Raw genomic sequence first — 26,075 nt, forward strand, 5'->3', positions numbered from 1 at the left:
TTTTTTAAAGTTAGTTTTAAAAGAAGACAAAAAAAAAAAAAGAGAGAGAGAGACACACACACACTCCTACTGGTAATACCTTGCATGTTAGTTTTCATTCCATTGCCATTTTTAAAAACATAGCCAAATTAGAAATTTCCCAAAATACAGAAACAATACTGCTATAGCATTAAAGAGAACAAAACTGATGCTGTTGTAGTTTGAGCTGAGTAGGAAATGGTTTTCCCAGACCATGTAAGTTTCCAAGATTTCAAAAAACCTTCCCATTGTGTATTGGGACAAAAAGATACAATAGCCTGGTAGTCAGGGCACTCACGTAGTATATAGGGGACAAGGGTTCAAGCCCCTTCTGCCTGATTTGGAGCAGGGACTTGAACTCCCACATCCCACGTGAGCATCCTGATCACCAGACTATTGGGTATTTTGTAGCGAGTATTTCTCCTCTCTGGTTTTCACTAGAGCAGGACACTATTTTAGTGAATTCTCCAAACAAACAAACAAACAAACAAACAAACAAACAAACAAACCCACCACCCCATATTTGGGGGCACCAAAACTATTCATGAATTCTGGTTGACGTTATCAAAACATCTTGATTTTTTAAGTTCAATCAAATTCAGCAAACTATTCGTCAAACTCGACATGAATTCATGAATGGCTTTGGTTGACCCTAAATCAATTTTTTTGATAAATAATTTGTCCAAAAAATATTGTCCAGCTCAAGTTGTATTTACTGTATTTAACAACTTGTGTTTCTTGGGGGAAATTTACCCCTAGTGCAAAGGGCCAGCAGAAGACTTATGCACCACTTCAGCCCAGCCCATAACTTTATATACTACCCAGACCTTAAATTAAGGTTTAATCTGGTTATGCTCAGAGTAAAATCCCCACTGAAATTGATGGGTATGAATGAACCTTTCATTTAAGATAGCTGTAAGAGATAAAGAAACTTCACCTACAGTAAGGCACAATGGAGTCTTCCTAGACACTAGCAACAGGTGAGTGGAAGTTCCACTAGATATTGTTTCACAAGATGTATGCATCAGAGAAACAAAACAAAATTAGAGCAAGACAAACTGGACAAGCATAGTGTAAAACCCTGGAAGAAAATAGTGAATGGGTTTCTGTAGCTGGCTAAAGAGACTTGAGACAATTAGCAGAGAAACTATCTCCTTTAGTGTTTGTAAATAAATAAGATTGCATTAAAGAACACACCAGACTCCATCGTCAATTTCTATTCCCAACTGGAAGACTGCACTTTAAGTAGCCGCTCAGGTCAAAAAAGAATTAAAAATACGGTTTCTGGTGGTGAATTTGACCCCTAGGATATAAGCATTTTGCAGCAGGAACCTGTTATTTGTCACAGTTCAATACTTTTATCATACCATATGTTGTTATATCATTATATAAATGATAAATGACCAGAATGAAAATGAAAAGGACCAAAATCCAAATGTCATTTTAAAAATATGCTAGAAAATCCCTGAGAGTTGACTGATCAAACTCTTCATCCAATAATCATAACATAAATACTAGTGGCTTCTAGTGATGTTAAAGGAGCTCTTTAACTGGCCTGATCACAGTACATGAACATACTCATATTTAAAATGCAATCCACGTCCAAACAGGGACTGAGAGGCTCCTTACTTACAGGCTTGAGGCTAAATATGAACAACTAAGTCAACCCAAAAACCAACACAAGATGTTACAACGTAAGGCTTAACTGCCATGACACACCCGTGACCATCTGTAGAGACAAGAAACAAGAACAAGGTGCTGGAGAGATATAAGCCTTCAGATATGAAAAGAGACCTGAAAGTTTGGAAGTTCCCTTAAGAAGAGCATTGCATAAACAGACAGGAGGCTTCAGGAAGTGAGAGACAGAAATGGGGGGTAACATCTAGTTCAGTACCCGGCTTTAACCTTTTTTTACAAATGGAGAAACAATTTTATATTAAATATGGTGTATTAAAAGAGCTGTATTTAAATATGTGTATATGGGATGCCCAAGGAGAGAAGGAAAAGTGAATGTGAGATTTCAGAAACTCTTCTATATGACAACCATAAGGACAAAATAAAACAAAGATACAGATTAGAAGTCAGGTCTCTGAAGATCTACTTAAACTCCAATACTGCAAAGACTTTTCTCTCCTGAGAGCCATTAGAATGTGTTTCATATACTATTATGTCAAATGAAAGATTCTATCAAAAAGCCTGACAAAACAGGAATGGACTGTAGAACTAAATAGAAAATGAGCATTTTATCATTATTCCACTGAAATACAGACAATCAGATACTATTTTTGAGAAGTCAGGAAGCAACTAAAAATGGAAAACAAACGTTGTTTTCACTCCTGACCCAGCCCAAATTTGGCATTATTATTTCACTAGGGTCTGCTCTCCCATTTTTATAAGGCCTTACCTGTGCAAAGAGACCTGCAATTTATTCTCAGGAAAGTCAGCTGGTCCTGCCCAAGAATCCAAAAAGGAATGGATGGGCAATAAAGAGAAAGAACACAACCCACAAGAGTATCTTTCACAAAAAAGTCTAAGAGATCATACTGAAGGAGAAGTCTACAAGAAATTAGAGTTTAGTTCAACATTTCCCATGCCAGGTACACTTTCCTTTTCTTGTCTGGGAAGAGAACCCTGGTAAAAAGCTCTAACGCTTGAGAACAGAGCATGTTAAGAATAAGTGTTTTCTATTCCTGGGTTAATCTAGACCTCTTTAATTCAGAATCAGTGAATTTGGGGAGTGATCACAATACTTCTAACTACAAAATAATTGCTTCAATAGAAAGCCGAGAGTGATGGGAGGCAGAGGAAAGAAGTTACTGATTTCAACATGTGCTTCCAGTGACATGCTCCCCAGTGATTTTTTAAAACTCTTATGTTAAGTAGACTTTAAAGAAAGCCTTCACAGTTTTCATTTTGGGAAAATACCTTAAGTGGTGAATAACAGGATTTCCAAAACTAAATACCATCATCACTGTCCCTAAAAATGCTCCCTGACTTCATCCTGTAAGCATTTACACACAAGAGGAACTTCCCTCCAGGAGCAGTCCCATTTTTAGTTCAGTGAACCTCCATCTATAAAAACATCTATTTCTGTGTGTAAATTGCTTGTAGGAGTAAGCCCAGTTAGTATTAGCTGATGTTTGGGAGTGTCAACTGTCTAATGAAAAGACCATTTCAATTTTTTATGCTCATTATCAAAATCCATACATTAAATGTTTTCCATGTAGTTATACTGGACACAGATGTGCAGTCAATATTTTAACAAGAAACTCCTGCAATCTCTCCTCTTACCCCCCACGCTCCCCTGGGCCTGTTTGCACTTTCTGCAGAAATGAAGGTTGATGAATTGGGGAAATCTATTATTTTTCTTTAAGTTTTGAAAAAGAAAACACTTCCAAAATCATGGCTGATAAATGAGGCAGCATCACTGGCAGAAGACACTGAGTGTACTTTATTGAAAGTGTTCGTAATTTTCCCTGAAAAAAATATATTGAGTATATTAAGAGTTATAGTTCCAGGCTCAACTTATATTATTTGAAATGGGGTTGAGGTAACAAAGACCTGGGGTGAAATCCTTACCCCATTGAAGTCAGTGGCAAAATTCCCCTTGACGTCAATGGGACAAGGATCTTACCCATTGCAGGAGAATCCAGAGGTAATTTTTCTATATGAAAATTTTTTCATAACACCACCTATTACATACAATGTGGTGCATTCCAAAGGCAAAAAATATTGATTTTCAGAACTCTCTTGAAATAACTAATTTCTGGCAGGGATGATTTAGCCATATCACGCAAGTAGGTGAGTGCCACTGTGGATAGAGAAGTCACTCCAAACCCCCCTTCATTCTGCTGGCTAAATTTTAATATGGACCTCTTGGGAGCTCATAGGAGTTCTCATCAGCACATCAGATGCAATACTTGATGCATGCTGGATTAAGGTTTATAGGCATTGCCCAAGTTGTACCATCCCACCAAAACTTGGGAAGCACAAAGTCTCTGGCAATACAACTCTTCCAACACTGCATGAGAGCAAGCAACCATTTAGCCTCACAAACACCCATCCGGAGAAGTGATAGCAACAAGACAAATTCTTCAAGTTTAGATTTTTCACATCCGATCACTCAAGTGGTATTGAATTTCTGTCAAGACTTACACATAGATAACATCTCCTCTAATTTACTTGATAAAATAAAAATCTAAGCTGGAGCAACTAAAAGAAAATACCAAAGGAACTAGATAACTCGTTGGTATATACAGTCACTTCAGAGGAGAAAAAAAACCTAGTTAATGATTCCCTTCAAAAACCACAAAACACAGGATCTAGATGGAAACTGGGTAGATTTAATTAAAATATTTAGGACACATTGACAGACTCAATTATAATTGCCAAAGTGGCAGAAAATTAGCAAATAGCAGTTACATAAGTAGTAGTACATAAGGAAGGCAACGACCCTGTGCATTGCATGTTGCCCAAACCCACTTTTCAATACCATCCTTATGTATTTATATTGAACTTTAGACACAATGAGGCTTTTAGAAAAATCTAAATTAAATTAATAAAAGCATACATAAACAATAGGACAGGTGACTGAGGGAGGGTAACTGCAGCAATAGTAAAAGGCCTGAACTAACCTTAAGCAAAGATAATGAGAGACTAATCAGTTGGATTGGTACATAAAATGTATTTTTCTCACTTTGGAAGAATCAGGTTTTGTTTTTGGATTTGGATTCAAAGGACACAGCCACTGTCCATTAACTACAAGATCTGTTAGGTTTTATGCTTCTGTACAATGCTACATTACAGTTTAAACTCCAAAACTTTACATCATAAGCTCTTCAGAGTTAGGACTATAACCTTGATTCATTGATCCACTTTAATTTTGATTTCAACATATACAACTCATTCTTACCTTTAAGCAATGGTGTAAGTACTGGTGACATTAATGGGACTTAAAGATGTATTAAAGTAAATTGCTGAACTGAGGCCTAAGTCTTTATTTTGTGATGCTAATCAGGGTCTAACCCATTTACAATATTTCAGTATTAAAAACAAGACCACTTTCAGGCTAGCAATCTTTTTGCCATGTTTCAACTTGATACAATTTGAAGCTGTTAAAATATTCTAGTCTAAAAAATGCAGTTTATAGTAAAATCCTGCCAAACCAATAAGGTTAGCACTACTGTGGAAACAGTAAACATTTATTCTGATAGCTATAAATGTAAAAATCAAAATTAAAGTGGTTAATAACACAGCTGATGAAGGGACACATTGAGTGAGAGACAGAACTGTTGATCTGAACACATAATGTAATTTATGGTACTCTATCTACTGTGCATGAAGTGTGAAACACTGTATGAGAGTTGATAATATGCAATATGATTAATCCACATGCAGCAGGGAAAACAGCTGCTGGGGAGCATACTGTATAAAGAAGCTAAATTTATATACTGTATAAAGAAGCTACATTTATAGTACAACATTAAATAGTGAGATTAAAATTAAAAAAAAATCAAGGTGGAATTAAAATTGCCAGGGTTTAGCGAGATAACTAAAGACTTGGTAAACGAAGGTTATTGAATGAGGATTAAGGGAAGATTGTTGATTAAAAATGTAATTCTAGTAGAATAACCACAGCAATTAGATTATTAAAGGCTAAAATAAATTTTAAGCATTTGATGGATTCTTGAATCCAAGGAGTATAACTTTGAGAAAAGCAATTACTCCTCCTGCCTCCAGTCAGCCAATGATGCTGGCCTTCACTGGCCAGTTGTTAAATTTTCAAATGAGCACCTTTGTGCTTTCTCCCATGATGCCCGTCACGCATGGGAGGTGCTCCCCATTAACATCTGCTAAGCTACCTAACCTTCAAAATCCCTGCAAATCCCTCCTTTGCCGTGATGACTACAAAAAACCAACAACTGACAATGGTTAAACTGCTGGTGCGCAGAGATCACTGCCTATCATGCTGATTAAAATTGTCTCATTTCTTTGTACTCCCCCATCTGTCTATAGCTCCCTGCTGTCTTTTATACTTTGTGAGAATGGACTTTGTACAATGAGATTGTAAGCTATTTGTGTCAGGGACCATTTTTTTGTTCTGTGTTTGTATAGTGCCTGGCACAATGGTTTCCTGATATCCATGATGACTCCTAGATGCTATCACAATAGAAATAATTAATTATACCTAACAAGTGTGTTTATGACTCAGTGTGACGCTTAAAAGTAAATTTGGGCCATCTGAACAATTTTTTCTTCAATAGCTGTCACCCTTAATTCAGCAAGTTAATTAAGCACATGTTTAACTAATTCTGTGCATAGTACCATTGAATTCAATAGGCTTATGCACATACTTAAAGTTACATATGTGCTTAAAGACATAAACGAACCAGGACCTATATAGTTAGAGATGTGCATCTTCAAAATCTTTTCAGCATCAGGCATGGTGGTCAGACCTAATACTAGCCCTACTTACATATAAATAGGATGAATATTTTGTGAGTTTCATAGGCTCAAATCCAGTGAACATTTACATATATGTACAACTTTAAATATATGAGTAGCACTGTTTACTTCAGTAGGGCTATTCATGTGCCAATAGTTAAGCATATACATAAGTGCTTGCAGAACTGGGACACATATAGGGCTGAATTGCAATTGTCTTATGCATCTGAGTGGTGTCACTGGTTTCAATGGTGGGGGCAACAGGGTACAGTGGACAGGTCTCAAGACTTCGAATCAGTATACTTAGGTTTCAGAGTAACAGCCGTGTTAGTCTGTATTCGCAAAAAGAGAAGGAGTACTTGTGGCACCTTAGAGACTAACCAATTTATTTGAGCATAAGCTTTCGTGAACTACAGCTCACTTCATCGGATGCATAAAGTGTAAAATACAGTGAGGATGTTTTTATACACACAGACCATGAAAAAAATGGGTGTTTATCACTACAAAAGGTTTTCTCTCCCCCCACCCCACTCTCCTGCTGGTAATAGCTTATCTAAAGTGATCACTCTCCTTACAATGTGTATGATAATCAAGGTGGGCCATTTCCAGCACAAATCCAGGGTTTAACAAGAACGTCTGAGGAACAGTGGCGGGGGGGGGGGGGGGGGAGAGGAATAAACAAGGGGAAATAGGTTACTTTTTATAATGACTCAATCACTCCCATTCTCTATTCAAGTCTAAGTTAATTGTATCCAATTTGCAAATTAATTCCAATTCAGTAGTCTCTCATTGGAGTCTGTTTCTGAAGTTTTTCTGTTGTAATATCACAACTTTCATGTCTGTAATCGCGTGACCAGAGATTGGACACAAAGATGGACTACACGCCGTCAGGAAAACTATCCCCGATAATGTCACAGCAAACCTGGTGGCTGAACTTTGTGACTTTGTCCTCACCCATAACTATTTCACATTTGGGGACAATGTATACCTTCAAATCAGTGGCACTGCTATGGGTACCCGCATGGCCCCACAGTATGCCAACATTTTTATGGCTGACTTAGAACAACGCTTCCTCAGTCTCGTCCCCTAATGCCCCTACTCTACTTGCGCTACATTGATGACATCTTCATCATCTGGACCCATGGAAAAGAAGCCCTTGAGGAATTCCACCATGATTTCAACAATTTCTATCCCACCATCAACCTCCGCCTGGACCAGTCCACACAAGAGATCCACTTCCTGAACACTACAGTGCTAATAAGCGATGGTCACATAAACACCACCCTATACCGGAAACCTACTGACTGCTATTCCTACCTACATGCCTCCAGCTTTCACCCTGACCGCACCACACGATCCATTGTCTACAGCCAAGCTCGACGATGCAACCGCATTTGCTCCAACCCCTCAGACAGAGACAAACACCTAGAAGATCTCTATCAAGCATTCTTACAACTACAATACCCACCTGCTGAAGTGAAGAAACAGATTGACAGAGCCAGAAAAGTACCCAGAAGTCACCTACTACAGGACAGGCCTAACAAAGAAAATAACAGAACACCTCTAGCCGTCACCTTCAGCCCCCAACTAAAACCCCCCAATGCATTATCAAGGATCTACAACCTATCCTGAAGGACGACCCACCACTCTCACAAATCTTGGGAGACAGGCCAGTCCTTGCCTACAGACAGCCCCCCAACCTGAAGCAAATACTCACCAGCAACCACATACCACACAACAGAACCACTGACCCAGGGACCTATCCTTGCAACAAAGCCCGTTGCCAACTGTGTCCACATATCTATTCAGGGGACATCATCACAGGGCCTAATAACATCAGCCACACTATCAGAGGCTCGTTCACCTGCACATCTACCAATGTGATATATGCCATCATGTGTCAGCAATGCCCCTCTGTCATGTACATTGGTCAAACTGGACAGTCTCTACGTAAAAGAATAAATGGACACAAATCAGATGTCAAGAATTAGAACAGTCATAAACCAGTCGGAGAACACTTCAATCTCTCTGGTCACGCGATTGGAGACATGAAAGTTGCGATATTACAACAGAAAAACTTCAGAAACAGACTCCAACGAGAGACTGAATTGGAATTAATTTGCAAATTGGATACAATTAACTTAGGCTTGAATAGAGACTGGGAGTGGTTGAGTCATTATAAAAAGTAACCCATTTCCCCTTGTTTATTCCCCCCCCTCTCCCCGTTCCTCAGACGTTCTTGTTAAACCCTGGATTTGTGCTGGAAATGGCCCACCTTGATTATCATACACATTGTAAGGAGAGTGATCACTTTAGATAAAAAGAAAAGGAGTACTTGTGGCACCTTAGAGACTAACCAATTTATTTGAGCATAAGCTTATGCTCAGACTAGCTTGTGTAAGGTTTACAAGGCATTAGAGGAATTCTTTAGTCTCTCTTTGTAACAGGGCACACTCACCCATCATGAGCGTTCTGTTGGCTGAGTGCATATGCCTGCACCTTCTCTCTCTCTCTGTCTGTGGTGGTCTTCGGTGACTCAGCCCTCCAGCAAAGTCACACACAGTCTGTCTGTGAGAGCAAAGCAAAAACCTTTCAGGGTACAAGTCCAAAAGGGGTCTCTCTTAGTTTCCTCTGTAACGTCTCCCTCAAGTCATCCCTGCTGTGGGATAAGAGCAGTTCCCCAGGGCTCCCTCCCTGGAGACAATGTCTTCGCCCTCTTAGGACCTTTGTTGCCATAGCTCTCCTGCTGGGCCACTGCAGTTCAGTTCCCCCTCTGGGGTGCCTCAATGCCCAGGCCACTTCCCCCAGTGGCTAATGCGGGGTAGGGGAGCCCAGACCTGCCCCGGGACCCTGTAGATATCAACTGTCTGCTGTGCCCCTTTATCTAAGTCACACCACTGCTCCAGTTCCCTAGGTACTTCCCGCTTGCCCCATGTCACGTACTTCACACTTACCTCAGGGCCTTGTCCTGATGGAGTCCCAGCCACCAGTTGAGGCTCATTCTCACTCTCCCCTGCTTCTGGCAGCATCACCCTGTCTGATGTTCTGCAGCTCCCTCAGCCAGTCACACCCCATCCACACTCCTCCAGCTTTAGCAAGGAACTGGCCTTACTCTGGCCCTGCAGCTCTTCTTATACTGACCTTCTGGGCCCTGACTGGCTGTGTCCCACACAGCCACTGTAGGCAGCTTGGAGGACCCTCTCCATTTCCCTTTTCTGGGGCGGAGTGTGGCAGGGCCATGAGGCCTCCAGAAAGGGGCCTCAGAGGGTCTGGTATACCCCATCACACTCCTCCTCTATTTTCCCTTTATATAAGTTGCCTGTGTAGTAACTTAATCCTTTATGAATTCATATGAAAGAAGTACCATGCAATCTCCTGTCAACTATAAAGATCACACAGGCCCACAACTTTAAAATAGTTAAATTTTAAATACACAGGTTTAATTAAACACCTCCCAGCAGGTCATACAGACGATGTGTGTGTGTGGGAGCATGTGGGGTCATGGCCCCCCTCTCCAATTTCTGCCAGGGTTTATATGCCCTGCCCTGAGCCCTGCTGCATACCATCAGAACTTTTCAATTGTGCTCTCCCACACCCACCTCCACTATAAACAATTATGTGTTGTCTCTGATAAAAAGGACTTTTACTTGGACACTTTGGCCAGATTCTAATCAAAGTTACACCAATGCAAAACTAGAGTAACTATTAATTTCGGTGGTGTTAAATGCGCCTTACATAGAGATGAGGACCTCTGAGTTTAGGGAAACTGAAGAAGGGTTCCAAAAATTTAAGATTTTTCAGATGTTCATGTGATTTATACAAGCTCTGACCAGAAATGTAATAGTATAATCCAAGCTATTTATTTTATTCTTTTCCAAGAAATGTTAAGGCTTTTTCTCATTATTGTATTAAAGAGGAGGCCTGTGGTCCATATTCATTTGAGCACTCACATTTACATGCAGAATAAGCTACATTTGCATGTACAAACAGAGATTCCAACTAGCCATTTCTTCATGGATTTATTTGCACACACAGGTGTGGCAATTACATGAAAAAAATGTAGGCGTTTAATAGCACTCCTGTTTTGCATATAGACCTTAAGACCTCCTTTTTAAAAAAACTGGCCCTGAGATTGGAGAAAAAGCTCCTTTTTTGATCAACATCAAAGCATGTTCTGAGAGTGTAATCAATATGGTATCTCAGCTAGTGAGATGCCATACGGTTATGTGAACTCCAAGGAAGCGGGGATGTCAAGAAAATGAAATGAAACAGCTACCATTGGGGTATGGGCTAGCCACTGAGTGAAGTATGTGCTTGGAATACCACAGTTTGTTTTTAATCTCACTCTGGTCACCATCATAATGCTAGCTCCCAGAAACAAGTTACTGTTTGTTCAACATGTTTTTAAAATGGAGTTTGACACAGAATGGGACAGAAATGTTTTTTTTCCCCTCAAACTCATTGGAATTTCCTTGTTCAACGGGGGAGTGTCTTACCAGTGAGAGCTGTTTATTATGACTTCGTAAGCAGTCACCCTTCAAGAGCTGAGTAGTTATTTTTTCTAGCCAAGGTATTGCAGAGAGCTATTGATAAACTTTGTCTCAGGGACCAATACTTTTCATTTAAAGCTGTAAAGCACTATGGCATTATATAAATAAGTTTAATTAGAATGTTGCATTAGTATAGGATGATATTCTGGTCATATGTCTCCTTTGAGTGATTAATAGCTCTTCATCTCATCTCCCACCCTTGCCACTGGAAGGCACAAAAACATTTCTCCTGTTTGTCTCCTTCCCTCCCTTTTGCTGCAGCTGGGAGGCAGAGATGGCCAGATCTCAGCATTGTTTTCTTCCGCTGGGGAAAAAAAGAGAATATATGTCTTGGGGGTCTCCTTCTCCACAGGTGAGTATATTCAGTGCTCCCTGCATTTGTTCACATGTATCAAGGAATAAGGGGAGCTTTCTTTTGATCCCCACACTGCTTCTGTGCCTGATTCTCAGCTGTAGATATGACACTCCATGCAAAGACCTGAAGAAAGAAGTGTTTGGCTCAAGGTCCACAGGATGAACCTCACTGATATCAAATACAATAATATTACAAAGTGGCTTTATTGTCTCTAATATTATCAGTGGACATGTTTTCTTTATATCACTTGACATTGATTTTGTACTTTTTGGAGGATAATATAAATTTGCTGCTACTTGATATTTATTTTTATTGTAACAACAATCCTTGAGGTAATCCTAGTTTGTGATTATGCCTGCATGGATGCAAAGTGAGATGCGGCAAGCCTCTCATTTTATATCTGTAAAAAATGGCCTAGTCACTTTCCCAGTCCATGAACTCTGAGTGGAATGGAGCTGGAACAGTGCACAAAAGGGTATCACAGACCCCTACAGAGGGGTGAATTTATTGATTTTCTACTGGAGGCTCTAGGCTCTCTAATACATATTAACATATATTTTTAATCTCAGCAGCATTCAAATGATCAATTCTTCAGGAGTTCAGCCAGCGAGCCACCCACAAAAGGTCTTTTCCACTCTTTCGTCTTCTAGTAAACCTATCCTCAGCCCTCTCCAAAATCCTCTCAAGCAGGTGTAATTTGCAGCATTCCTGGAAGGTCACCAAATTCAAGCTACATCAGACCAAAAGAGGAGAATGAGTTCTAGAGTCCCAGAGCCCGCATAGAGAATGCCCTGCCAGATGCCACCTTTCCTTTATAGGAAGGGGAATACAACTCATTTCAATGACTGCTCCAGCCTGCTTCCCTACACCCACCCCACACTTGTTATTGGAATCAGAATCCATACCACTTCCTGCTCATAAGAAAGTGGCTTCCACAGCAAAAGTTAACTGAGTGAACACTGTAAATACTATAGCTTGGAAATCAGACACCATTTGCAAAGCAATGGTTTTTGGCATTCAAATTTACAAACATACTGTAAGGGAAATTTCTCAAAAAACCTTGTTTTTCTATTTCTGTGGAACATTTCTATAAGACAATGGTTTCTAATTCAGTGCTTATGGGAAGGGGAAAAGTGACCTCTTTACTTCTCCTTCAGAAAAAAAGCGTAAGTAACAGAGTTAATTGTAGGGGATTTACGTAAGTCATACTGGGAAACTGACAAATCAATGTCCAGTAGTTTTCTGATCAATTGCAATAACAGAAGCACCATGTTGTCATCTTGCCCCTATATGTATATATAGTGTAGCCAGAGACAGAAGCACTCTTCAAAGAGTATGAGAAGAGTGATGATCCAAACACAGCAAAAGCACAAATAGAGTAATTGAACTCTGTCCACCTAAACAGATTAAATGAGACAGTGGACGGTCTTCACTTAACTCATTCCAGTCGTAAAACCCGGACAGTCCTCTGTAAGTGTGAAGTCACTGACCTGGTAAACCATTATTAGCCAAAAGTGATGGTCAATGCTGTTGCTTCACATTAAGAATTTGGAGCCAAAGGGATGAGCATGGTTGGCAGAACTATTCACTGCTGTTCATTCAATGGGGACGATCCCAAAGGAGCTGGTGTGAGGCAATAGTTGTTTCCCACCTCAAACATGGGAAACCATCAGAATGATGCGACCAGGTATAATGCAATATCACTGCTGTCTGCAACTTAATGGACAGGGTCTTACTGGCCTGCCTCACCCTTATCTTTCAGGTCATCCTGCCAAAGGAACAGGCCAGTTTCAGACTGGAACAAAGTTATGACCAGGTTCTTGCCATTACTAGTCAAATTGAGGCTGGCTTCTAGCAGATTCCAGCTTCCAGCAGATTTAAAAAACTGTAACAGTGCTGTTAGAGCTATCCACTGCCTATGATGAAGTCTGAGCTATTGCTCAAGAGTTAACAAATGCTGTGTAGCACTACACAATTCCTGGCCACAATGTTAAGCAACCATATATATCATGTCCTTTCAAATGGATAATCAGTCTCACCCTCACTGAAGGTTTACTTCAAGAATCTGTGCTGGCTCTTTCACTGTTTAACATCTGCATTAGTGACTTACCTGACAAGTTTGTGTAAGTTCATTTATGCTGACAACATCACTGTTGCAATATAACAAAGATCTCACAATCAGTGACATCCTCTCCACTAACCTTAACATAATGGAATGCTTTTAATATTGGAAGCTCCACACCAACACCTTCAAAACTTTGGTAATAGTTTTCCACCTAAACAATAAAATGGCTAAGGAACTATTCAACATCACTTTTTTTTTTGATCAACAAATCTGAAATGAGCCCTATACGAAGTACTTGGGTGAATCTATGGGCAGAAGCTTGACTTTTAAAGCTCATCTGGAAAAGACATGTGAAAAAGGGGAAAAAAACAACCACACACACACAATCAGAAAAAAGAAAAGTCACCTCTGAAAACTTGTGGGAACAACATGGGGTGCTGAGGCACAAATTTCAAACAATGACTATCACTGGCATATTTAACCAGTGAATATTATGCACCAATCTGGGTGGGTAGCTCACATACCAAATCTCTGATTGCAGCTTACTGCCACAATGAGATTCATAACTGGAACATTAAAATAACCAACCATTCAATGGTTGTCCATTCTGGCCCATGTACTCCCACCCAAAATTCAGAGAAAGAAAGTCACAAACAGCCTGTGAGTACAACCTAACCACAGCCAACTTGAACTTATCAATTCATGGGGACCACCAGAACCTTCTGAAGTCCCGCATGAGTCTTGCAAGAGGTTATTTAAATACATAATGATCAAGAGAAGGATGAACAAAAATGTAGGTCCTCTACTTAGCAGGAAAGGAGAGCTAATAACGGATTATATCAAAGAAGCTGAGGTATTTAATGCCTATTTTGCTTCAGTCTTCTCTAAAATGGGTAATGGTGACCAGATCACAACCCAATTAATATTAACAACAAGGGGAAAGGAACACAAATCAAAACAGGGAAAGGACAGGTTAAATAATATTTAATTAAATTAGATGTATTCAAGTCATCAGAGTCTGATTAAATTAATCTAGGGAATTTAAGGAAACAGTTGACATAATCTCCAAAACATTAGTAATTATCTTTGAGAACTCATGGAGGACTGGTGAGGACTCAGAGGATTGGAGAAGGACAAACATATTACTTATCTTTAAAAGGGAGAACAAAGAGAACTCAGGAAATTATAGGCCAATCAACTCAACTTCAATACCTGGAAAGATACCAGATCAAATTATTAAACAATCAATGTGTAAGCACCTAGAAGACAATAGAGTTATAAGGAATAGCTTGCACCATTTGTCAAGAACAAATCATGCCAAACCAACCTAGTTTCTTCCTTTGACAGGTTTCTTGATCTAATGAAAGGCGTGGAAGCTGTAAATATGATATATCTTGATTTTAGTAAGGCTTTTGACAGTTTCATAAGCTAGCGAGGGAGATGTGGTCTAAATGAAATTACTATAAAATAGGTGCACCACTGGTTGCAAGACTGTACTCAAAGAGTAGTTATCAGTGGTTTGCTGTCAGACTAGGAGTATGAATCTAGTGGGGTCTCACAGAGGTCAATCTTGGGTCTGGGGTTGATTTGGATAATGGAGTGGAGAGTATGCTTATAAAATTTGTGGATGACACCAAGTTGGGAGGGTTTGCAAGCACTTTGGAGGACAGGGTTAGAATTCAAAATGACCTTGACAAATTGGAGAATTGGTCTGAATTCAATAAGATGAAATTCAATAAAAAGAAGTACTACCCTTAGAAGAAAAAAATCAAATGCACAACTACAAAATTGGGAATAATTGGCTAATAGTAGTACTGCTGAAAAGGATCCAGGGGTTATAGAGGATCATTAATTGCATATACGCCAACAATGTGATGCATTTCCAAAAAAAGGCTAATATTCTGGGATGTGTTGCAGAAGAGCCATATGTGACACACAAGAGGTAACTGTTCTACTTTACTTGGCCTAAGCTGGGCGCCACTCTTTAGGAAAGATGTGATCAAACTGGAGAGAGAGTCCAGAGGAAAGTAGCAAAAATGATAAGATTTAGAAAACCTGATCTCTGAGGAAAGATAAAAAAACTGGGCATGTTTAGTCTTGAGAAAAGAAGACTGAGGGGGAACCTGATAACAGTCTTCAAATATGTTAGGGTCTGTTAAAATCAAGATGGTGATCAGTTGTTCTCCATGTCCACTGAAAGTAGGAAAAGAAGCAATGGGCTTAATCTGGGAGATGTCAGTTAGATATTAGGAAAAAATTTCTAGTGATAAGGGTTGTTAAATTCTGAAATAGGAATTCAAGGGAGGCTGTGGAATCCCTGTCATTGAAGGTTTTTAAGAACAAGTTAGACAAACATCTGTCAGGGGTGGGCTAGGTTTACTTGGTCCTGCCTCAGTGTAGGGTGCGGGACTCGATTATATCTTGAATGCCCTTCCAGCACTACATTTCTATGTTTCTATAGACCTTTTTGGGATTGTCTGAAGCTCTTAAAACATCCTCATTCTATCCTGAGGCACACTGGAATGAATTCTGGGAAAATAAGTGTCCCAAACACACACTTGATTGCCAACTCTACAAAAGAACTGCTTACCTACTGTTCCTCACTGAACCATTTCAGAACATTATCTGACAGATGCTGTCATCTCTTATTCCTCTGGAAGATGAAAGACAACACATGAAATTAATCTGGACACCAATCACAAATTATGGATCATATTGTAAATCAGTGCCTTGTTTGATCATTTGCTGTTGGCATCTCAGACTCACACCAAGCCTTTCCAAAGCTACTCACTGGCCCACTGATTCGGACTTGGTCATCTGAACATTGCTAATTACATCTCTTGCCATACAAAAATAAGAAGAAGATTTACATCAGCACAATTAGTTGTGAGACTATAAAGAAAGACGATAAAGCATAAAGCTCAAAAGAAAAAAGTTTGCATTCAGAATGGCCTTCCAACAAAATGCTGCCCTATACATGGTCACACAACTAAAATACTGAATGCATTTTCACTAAAGAAAATGTAGATTTTTTCAGAATTGATCTGGTCCAGCTAAGACAATTGGCTGAAAGTAAAATATTAGACCCCTAGATATTAAGGTCAGAAGGGACCACTATGATCACCTAGTCAGACCTCCTGCACAATGCAGGCCACAGAATCTCACCCACCCACTCCTGCAATAAACCTCTCACCTATGTCTGAGCTATTGAAGTAATCAAATCATGGTTTAAAGACTTCAAGGTGCAGAGAATCCTCCAGCAAGTGACCCGTGCCTGATGCTACACAGGAAGGTTGAAAACCCCTGGGGCCTCTTCCAATCTGCCCTGGAGGAAAATTCTTTCCCGACCCCAAATATGGCAATCAGCTGACCCCTGAGCATGTGGGCAACATTCACCAGCCAGATACCCAGGAAAGAATTCTCTGTAGTAACTCAGATCCCACCCCATCTAACATTCCATCACAGGCCATTGGGCCTATTTACCAGGAATATTTAAAGATCAATTAATTGCCAAAATCACACTATCCCATCATACCATCTCCTCCATAAACTTATTGAGTTTAATCTTGAAGCCAGATAGGTCTTTTGTCCCCACTGCTTTCCTTGGAAGGCTATTCCAGAACTTCACTCCTCTGATGGTTAGAAACCTTCGTCTAATTTCAACTCTAAACTTCCCAATGACCAGTTTATATCCACTTGTTCTTGTGTGCACATTGGTACTGAGCTTAAAAAATTCCTCTCCCTCTGTGGTATTTATCCCTCTGATATATTTATAAACAGCAATCATATCTTTCCCTCAACCTTCTTTTGGTTAGGTAAACAAGCCAAGCTCCTTGAGTCTCTTTTCATAAGACAGGTTTTTCCATTCCTTGGATCATCCTAGTCGTCCATTATTATTTTGAAGTGAAGTTTCTACCCAGCAAAATAGAGAAACATTCACATAGTGGTTTGGTCAAGGACATACATGTTTTGTGTATCCAATGGTAAAATTTTATGGATTTTGTCGTGAAGAGCAAGTGTTTACCAACACACAATTATTTCTTTCTGTGAAGTTTGATTTTGTTTTAGCCTTTACCCACCTTTTGGAGAAACAAGTATCTTTCTATTTTCATCATCTCCTTTTGGAATTTTCCTTCCGACATTCCCAAATCCAGTGCAGTATATTCTAAGGACTCCTACCTGGATCTAACCTGTTACATGGACTGCTGCTCTAGCCATCTCCTGTTAAAAAAACAACAACAAAAAACACTGAACATATTAAGCTTTTATTAGACCAACAGCCCTTGGATATTTTTTTATATAAATTCTGGTCTGTGGAAGAAGCTGAGCAAGAAAGGGCAGTGGGCTCTGACACATCATGATAAATCATTTCATTCCTGGGGCCTGAGTCTTCCCTCCTACCACTGACAATCAGCAACAATTCCACTGAAGTCAAAGGACTTATATTGAGATAATGTGGTGTGCATAAGAGGAGTTTATAATGTGGAATTACTGGCTTATTATTATTATAAGACTATTATTAGAGGGCTTTAAAGTAAATATTGCACCCATTGTCGCATCTATGATTATCTGCCCTATGGGCAGGTGGCATATGTGTGTGTTTGGTGAAAGGAGCTCCTGAGACCATATATGGGCTTTGGAGACCAGAGTGGCTGAACTGGAGAAGCTAAGGGAGACAGAGTGGTACATAGATGAGTCTTTCCGGGACCCAGTAGAATGGTCCCACCCCCAGTCTGACAGCCTCTGTGCTGTTGAGGAGGATAAACGTATCAGGGAAGGAGAATATACAATTGGAGCAGAGGGAAACTATCCCATAGTTGAGACTCTCCTTCCAGATGATGTTGTGGTATCCTCTCACACTGAGGATACCTCTCCGGGGGAGGGAACTCCAGTTATTAGGAAGACGATATGATCACCTGTGGTCCCTTCCCTAATCTTCTATGAGTCTATGATTAGTAATGGACAATTCAATTATTAGAAACATAGATAGCTGGGTTTTCAATGACTGGGAAAACTGCATGGTGACTTGCTGGCCTGGTGCAATGGTTGCGGATCTCTCAAGACATCTAGATAGTCTTATATATAGTGCTAGGGAGGAGCCGTGGTCTTGGTACATATAGGTACCAATGACATAGGAAACGATCAGAGAGAGGTCCTGGAGACCAAATTTAGGCTGCTAGGTAAGAGATTGAAGTCCAGGACATTTATCTCTGAAATGCTTCCAGTTCCACATGCAGGGTCTCATACACGGATGAGATTAACTGCAGAACTGCAGGGTCTTGATGCATGGATGAGACAATGGTGTAGGGAGGAGGGGTTTAGATTGATTAGGAATGGGGGAAACTTGGGAAAGGGTGATCCTATACAGGAAGGAAGGACTGCAAATACACCAAAATGGAACCAGATTGCTGGCACTTAAAATTAAAAAGGTCATAGAGCAGTTTTTAAACTAAGGGCTGGGGGAAAGCTGACAGGTGTGGAGGAGCATGTGGTTTGGACAGAAACATCTCTTAGGGGAGGATCTATTAATGGAGATTCTCTATGTCCTAGTAAGGAGGAGAGGATGGAAGATGATAAAATACAGGTAGGATCTGATGAGAAACAGTCAAATGAAAAAAAAAAGACCCATTCAATTGCATCATGTAACGGCAAACAGCTAAAAAGTGACAAGTTTTTAAAGTGCTTATATACCAATTCTAGAAGTCTGAATAATAAGATGGGTGAACTACAGTGCTTCATATTAAATAAGGATATTGATATAATAGGCATCACAGAAACTTGGTGAAATGAGGATAATCAATGGGACACAGTAATACCAGGGTACAAAATATATCGGAAGGACAGAACACATATTGAGGTGTCCTTAGAGGAGGTTTTGGAACAAATTAATAAACTAAACAGTAATAAGTCACCAGGACCAGATGATATTCACCCAAGAGTTCTGAAGGAACTCAAATATGGAATTGCAGAACTACTAACTGTAGTCTGTAACCTATCATTTAAATCAGCTTCTGTACCAAATGACTGGAGGATAGCTAATGTGACGACAATTTTTAAAAAGGGCTCCAGAGATGATCCTGGCAATTACAGGCCAATAAGCCTGGCTTCAGTACTGGGCAAACTGGTTGAAACTATAGTAAAGAACAAAATTGTCAGACACATAGAGAAACAAAATTTGTTGGGGAAGAGTCAATATGTTTTTGTAAAGGAAATCATGCCTCATCAATCTATTAGAATTCTTTGAGAGGGTCAATAAGCATGTGGACAAGGGGGATCCAGTAGATATAATGTACTTAGATTTTCAGAAGCCTTTGATAAGGTCACTCACCAAAGGCTCTTAAGCAAAGTAAGCTGTCATGGGATAAGAGGGAAGGTGCTCTCATGGATTGATAACTGGTTAAAAGATAGGAAACAAAGGGTAGGAATAAATGATCAGTTTTCAGAATGGAGAGAGGTAAATAATGGTGTCCCCCATGGGTCTGTATTGGGCCCAGTCCTATTTAACATATTCATAAATGGTGTGGAAAAAGGAGTAAACAGTTAGGTGGCAAAATTTGCAAATGATACAAAACTACTCAAGATAGTTAAGTCCCAGGCAGAATGTGAAGAGCTACAAAAGGATCTCACAAAGCTGGATGATCGGGCAGCAAAATGGCAGATGTAATTCAATGTTGATAAATGCAAAGTAATGCAAATTGGAAAACATAATCCCAACTATACATATAAAATGATGGGGTCTAAATAGCTGTTACCACTCAAGAAAGAGATCTTGGAGTCACTGTGGATAGTTCTCTGAAAACATCCACTCAGTGTGCAGCAGCAGTCAAAAAAGCAAACAGAATGTCGGGAATCATTAAGAAAGGGATAGATAATAAGACAGAAAATATCATATAAATAAATCTATATAAATCCATGGTACGCCCACATCTTGAATACTACGTGCAGATGTGGTTGCCCCATCTAAAAAAAAAAAAATACATGGAAATTGGAAAGGTTCAGAAAAGGGCAACAAAAAATGACTGGGGGTATGGAACGGCTTCAGTATGAGGAGAGATTAATAAAACTGGCACCGTTCAGGCTGGAAAAAAGATGACTAAGGGGGGGATATGACTGAGGTCTATAAAATCATGACTGGTGTGGAGAAAGTAAATAAGGAAGTGTTATTTACTCCCTCTCATAACACAAGCGTCACCAACTGAAATTAATAGGCAGCAGGTTTAAAACAAACAAAAGGAAGAATTTCTTCACACAACACACAGTCAACCTGTGGAACTCTTTGCCAGAGGATGTTGTGAAGGCCAGGACTATAACAGGGTTCAAAAAATAACTAGATAAATTAATGGAGGATAGATCCATCAATGGTTATTAGTCAGGATGGGCAGGGACGGTGTCCCTAGCCACTGTTTAACAGAAGCTGGGAATGGGCGACAGGGGCTGCATCACTTGATGATTACCTGCTCTGTTCATTCCCTCTGGGGCACCTGGCATTGGCCACTGTTGGAAGACAGGATGCTGGACTAGATGGACCTTTGGCCTGATTCAGTATGGCCATTCTTATGTTCTAAATATGGCTTGACTTAGGTTCCAAGCTTCCCAAAGAAACCAACAGCCCTCAAGATGTCTTCTGCATCACTATTTCAAAAAAGTTACATATGCAACCAGTTCAGGATTCAACTCATGCCTATGATGTGCCTGCTCAGTAGATAGAGGACTTCAGTCTCAAGGGAAGTAAATCTGGCGCCTTTCGTCTGAGGATGAGCACTGAAAAGTTCTCAATGTTTGCTGATCTCTGCTTCCATTGAAAATCAATGGTAAAACTCCCTTTGATTTCCACAGGGGAATCATACCATTGCTGAGAATGATGCAAGAGCAGCATGAAGGAGCCTTAGTATAAATGAGAAAAAGGCCATATAAATATAACCATTTGTGTTACTCAAGTGAAAACTCTGCTCAGGTTCACCCATCATGTTGGTACTAAATTTTGTCTTTTTTGAATGTTTTACAATAACTTTTGAACTAATTTTTTTCTACCAATGTGCACAAACAAAATCAAATATATTAATTCCCTTATATACACACTCCAATCTCTGAAAAGTGTTTTCAGCCTCTACACACTCCCTTCACATGATGCACCATTTCCAATAAAAACTGACAGCTACACAGTCATTTTTATGTACTTATAGCTTATCCTTTTTATTTAATTTCTTTTTCGGGGGGGGGCGGGGGATAGTGTCTGTTTGCCTCTTTGAGACTGAAATTATTTCAGTCAAAAGTAATTTATTTAAATAGACAAACAAGAAAAGGAAATGGGTTCAGAAACAGAGCAATAATTTCAATTCAAAACAAAACCCTTTATTCCAGTTTTGGCAACGTATTAATGGGAAGGAGGAAAAAAAATCACAGTATAAAAGGCAATATTCTTTGGTCTTTATCATAACAAACCAACCTCAACATCACAGGATGCTTTGAAGTATAGAGACCTCAGACTGTGGACCTACCAATGCTCTTAATTTTTTTTTTAAATTTAATCTAGTTTAAAACAATTTCAGCCTCTTTAGCTGTGCAGAATGTGGAAGGAAGGAGAAGCGATGTTTGTGGCAGACCTGCATAACTAAGTTATTGTTCCCCCCAAATCATTTTGCAGTCTAAAGCTCACCAAAGCATATGGCTCTCAACTGAAAAAGCTAGGCCACCAGTCCCAGAGAGTTGGCAGAACATTTCAGTTTTTTTTTAAAATGGCTTTTTAAGCAATATGAACATTCAATGCTTTCATATCATTCATAATTTTTCAATATTTTAATGACATGATTCAAAGTAGAAAATTGATTTCAAATTGTTGTATTGGAAAAAGTGCGAAAACCCCACAAAAAGTTTGGAATAAAAACATTTGTTTCATTTCATTTGAAAGATTTTGTGGAAAATGTGTATATTTTAAAATCAACTTTAGAGTTTTACTATTTTATGCTGAGCTGAGTTGCTATGGCTTAGAGCTTCCACAATAAAACTCTAGCATTGGTAACAGGCCTATCCAGTGAGAGCACCTAACCATGGAACACATCTCTTGTAGCGATCCATATGAATCTTACTTTGGTGACCTTCAGGATGTGATCCATGGTTCATTTACTTTGTTTAACATTTAGTTGATTGGTTTGGTTTAGTTGCAGTTTGTTTGTTTGTTTTGGTTGTTAATCTAGTTGCAGTGCTTTTAATACAATGTTCTTCTAAGGCATAATAGTGAAAATGATAGAAGCAGTTTTAGTGCCAACACATTTATGTGGGGCTTTAAAAATTGTAATTAAAGGACCTAGCTGGTATGGCAATAGGAACTATAAAATTACTTTAATTTTAAAAACAATTTAAATTCTCTCATCTTTTTGGACAAGAGTCTTAATGTGGAAGGGAAAGAAGTGCATCAGATCATATTCAATTTATTTCCTACTACGGCTGTCAAGTGATTAAAAAAATTAATCATGATTAATCGCGCTGTTAATAATAGCATACCATTTATTTACACATTATTGGATGTTTTCTACATTTTCAAATGTATTGATTTCAATTACAACACAGAATACAAAGCATACAGTGCACACTTTAAGTTATTATATTTATTTCAAATATTTGCACTGTAAAAAACAAAAACAAAAAGTATTTTTCAATTCACCTGTAATGTAATCTCTTTATCATGAAAGTTGAACTTAGAAATGTAAAATTATGTACAAAAAATAACTGCATTCAAAAATAAAACAATGTAAAACTTTAGAAACTACAAGTCCAGTCAGTCCTACTTTAGCCAATTGCTCAGATAAAACAAATTTAGTTACAATTTGCTGGAGATAATGCTGCCCGCTTCTTATTTATGTCACCTGAAAGTGAGGACAGGTGTTCGAATGGCACTGTTTTAGCCGGCATCGCAAGATATTTACGTGCCAGAAGCACTAAAGATTCATATGTCCCTTCATGCTTCAATCACCATTCCAGAGGACATGGGTCCATGCTGATGATGGGCTCTGATTGATAATGACCCAAAGCAGTGTGGACTGATGCATGTTCATTTTCATCATCTGAATCAGATGCCACCAGCAGAAGGTTGATTTTCTTTTTTGGTGGTTCAGGTTCTGTAGTTTCTGCAACAGAGTGTTGCTCTTTTAAGACTTATGAAAGCATGCTCCACATCTTGTCCCTCTCAGATTTTGGAAGGCACTTCAGATTCTTAAACCTTGGATCAAGTGCTGTAGCTATTTTTAGAAATCTCACATTGGTACCTTCTTTACATTTTGTCAAATCTGCTGTGAAAGTGTTCTTAAAATGAACATATACTGGGTCATCATCCGAGCCTGCTATAACATGAAATATATGTCAGAATGCTGGTAAAACAGAGCAGGGGATATACAATTCTCCCCCAAGGAGTTCACTCACAAATTTAATGAAGCATGTCCTCTGGAATGGTGGCCGAAGCATGAAGGGGCATACGAATGTTTAGCATATCTGGCACATAAACCTTGTAATGCCGGCTAAAAAAGTGCCATGTGAATGCCTGTTCTCACTTTATCACATTATAAATAAGGCCTGGTCTACACTGGGGGGGGGGGAGGGAATCGATCTAAGATACACAACTTCAGCTACCAGAAAAGTCGACGTATCTTAGATAGAATTAGAATCATTTACTTCGCGTCCTCGCGGTGTGGGATCGATGGCTGCCGCTCCCCCGTCGACTCCGCTTCCGCCTCTCAACCTGGTGGAGTTCCGGAGTCGATAGCAGAGTGATCGGGGATCGATTTATCACGTCTAGTAACTAGTAATTGTAACTAGTGTAGACACGATAAATCGATCCCCGATAGATCGATCACTACCCGCTGATCCGGCGGGTAGTGTAGACGTGGCCTAAGAAGCAGGCAGCAGTATGTCCTGTAAATGTAAACAAACTTGGAACAAGAAGTAGGACTGAGTGGACTTGTAGTCAATAAAGTTTCACTTTATTATTTTTTTTAGTTCGGATATGTAACACAAAAAAATCTACATTTGTAAGTTACACTTTCACAATAAAGAGATTGTACTACCATACTTGTATGAGGTGAATTGAAAAATACTATTTGTTTTATCATTTTTACAGTGCAAATATTTGTAATAAATAATAATATAAAGTGAGCACTGTATACTTTGTATTCTGTGTTGTAGTAGAAATCAATGTATTTGAAAATGTAGAGAAACATCCAAAACTATTTAATACATTTCAATTGGTATTCTATTAACAGTGCAATTAATTGCGATTATTTTTTTTAATCACGATTAATTTTTTTGACTTAATCACGTGAGTTTTTAACTAAATCATGACAGCTAAATCATGACATCAAGCCTAACAAAACAGAGAAGCTCAAATGTGGTTCTAGTGACTGAAAAGTTCTCTAGCTAAAGCACTTTATTGGTGATTCATGGATTCCGAGGCCAGAAGGGATCATTGTGATCATCTAGTGTGATCTCATGTACAACACAAAACATTGGCCATAGGATTTCCCCTGAATAATTCCTGTTTGAACTAGAGCACATATTTTAGAAAAAAAAAAATCCAATCTTGGTTTCCAGTGGTGTAGATGATAAGTTGTTCGAATGGTTAATTAGCCTCACCTTTAAAACCTTAAAACCTAAAACCTCTTCAATCTAATAGACAAAAACATAACAAGATCCAATGACTGTGTCTAAATTTGTCTAGCTTCGACTTCCAGTCATTGGATCATGTTATATCTTTGTCTACTAGACTGAAGAGTCCTTTATCATCACATTTCTGTTCCCCATGTAGATACTTATAAACTGATCAAGTTGCCCTTTAACCTTCTCATTGATAAAATAAATAGATTGAGCTCCTTAAGTCTTTCATGATAATGCATGTTCCCAGTTTTTTAAATCACTCTTGTGGCTCTTCTCTGAACCCTCTCCAATATATCAACATCCTTCATGAGCTGTGGATACCAGAACTGGACAGTATCCCAGTAGTGGTCACATCAGTGCCATGTAGAGGTAATCTAATCTTTCTACTCCTACTAAAAATTCTGTTTTTTACATTAAAACAAAATACATATGTCACATTAGCTTTTTTGGCCATAGCATATTAAGATCACACATTCAGCTGATTACCCAGGATGTCCCCTCAAGTCTTTTCAGAGTCACTGTTTCCCAGTACAGAGTCCCTTATCCTGTAATTATGGCCTGTGTACTTTTCTCCTAAATGTATGACTGTATGTTTGGATGCAGCAAAGCACATACTGTTTGCTTAAATCCAGCTTACCAAGCGATCCAGATCATTCTTTATGAGTGACTGGTCCTCTCCATTATTTACCACTTTCACAATCTTTGGGTCATCTACAAACTTGATCAATAATGATTTCATGTTTTCTTCCAGGTTATTGACTAAAAATGTTAAATAGCATAGCAGTGAGAACAGATCCCTGTGGGACCATACTTGAAACAAACACACTTAGCAATAAGTCCCTGATTAAAAGTACATATTCAGACCTGTCAGTACCATGGGGGAGTGAGTGAAAAAACAGGAAAGCTGCTCAGAGAGTCAGTGGTCTCAGAAAACATGATGGGTTACCAAATGAAAGCAGCAGCACTATGACAAATGAGTTCCAGAACCTCAAACGATAAA

General features: G+C 39.1%; 1 long non-coding RNA gene across 1 annotated transcript in view; it reads right to left on the reverse strand.

The window, feature by feature from the left end:
* Positions 1 to 9,003, reverse strand: part of LOC122465864 — a 46,138-nt gene extending 37,135 nt beyond the window's left edge. The window contains exon 1 of the long non-coding RNA XR_006290980.1: positions 8,921 to 9,003. This is a non-coding gene — a long non-coding RNA (uncharacterized LOC122465864). The remainder of the gene's footprint in view (positions 1 to 8,920) is intronic.
* Positions 9,004 to 26,075: the final 17,072 nt, after the last annotated feature.

Source organism: Chelonia mydas, chromosome 5 (assembly GCF_015237465.2).
Source record: "Chelonia mydas isolate rCheMyd1 chromosome 5, rCheMyd1.pri.v2, whole genome shotgun sequence".
In the NCBI taxonomy this organism is placed as follows: Eukaryota; Metazoa; Chordata; order Testudines; family Cheloniidae; genus Chelonia; species Chelonia mydas.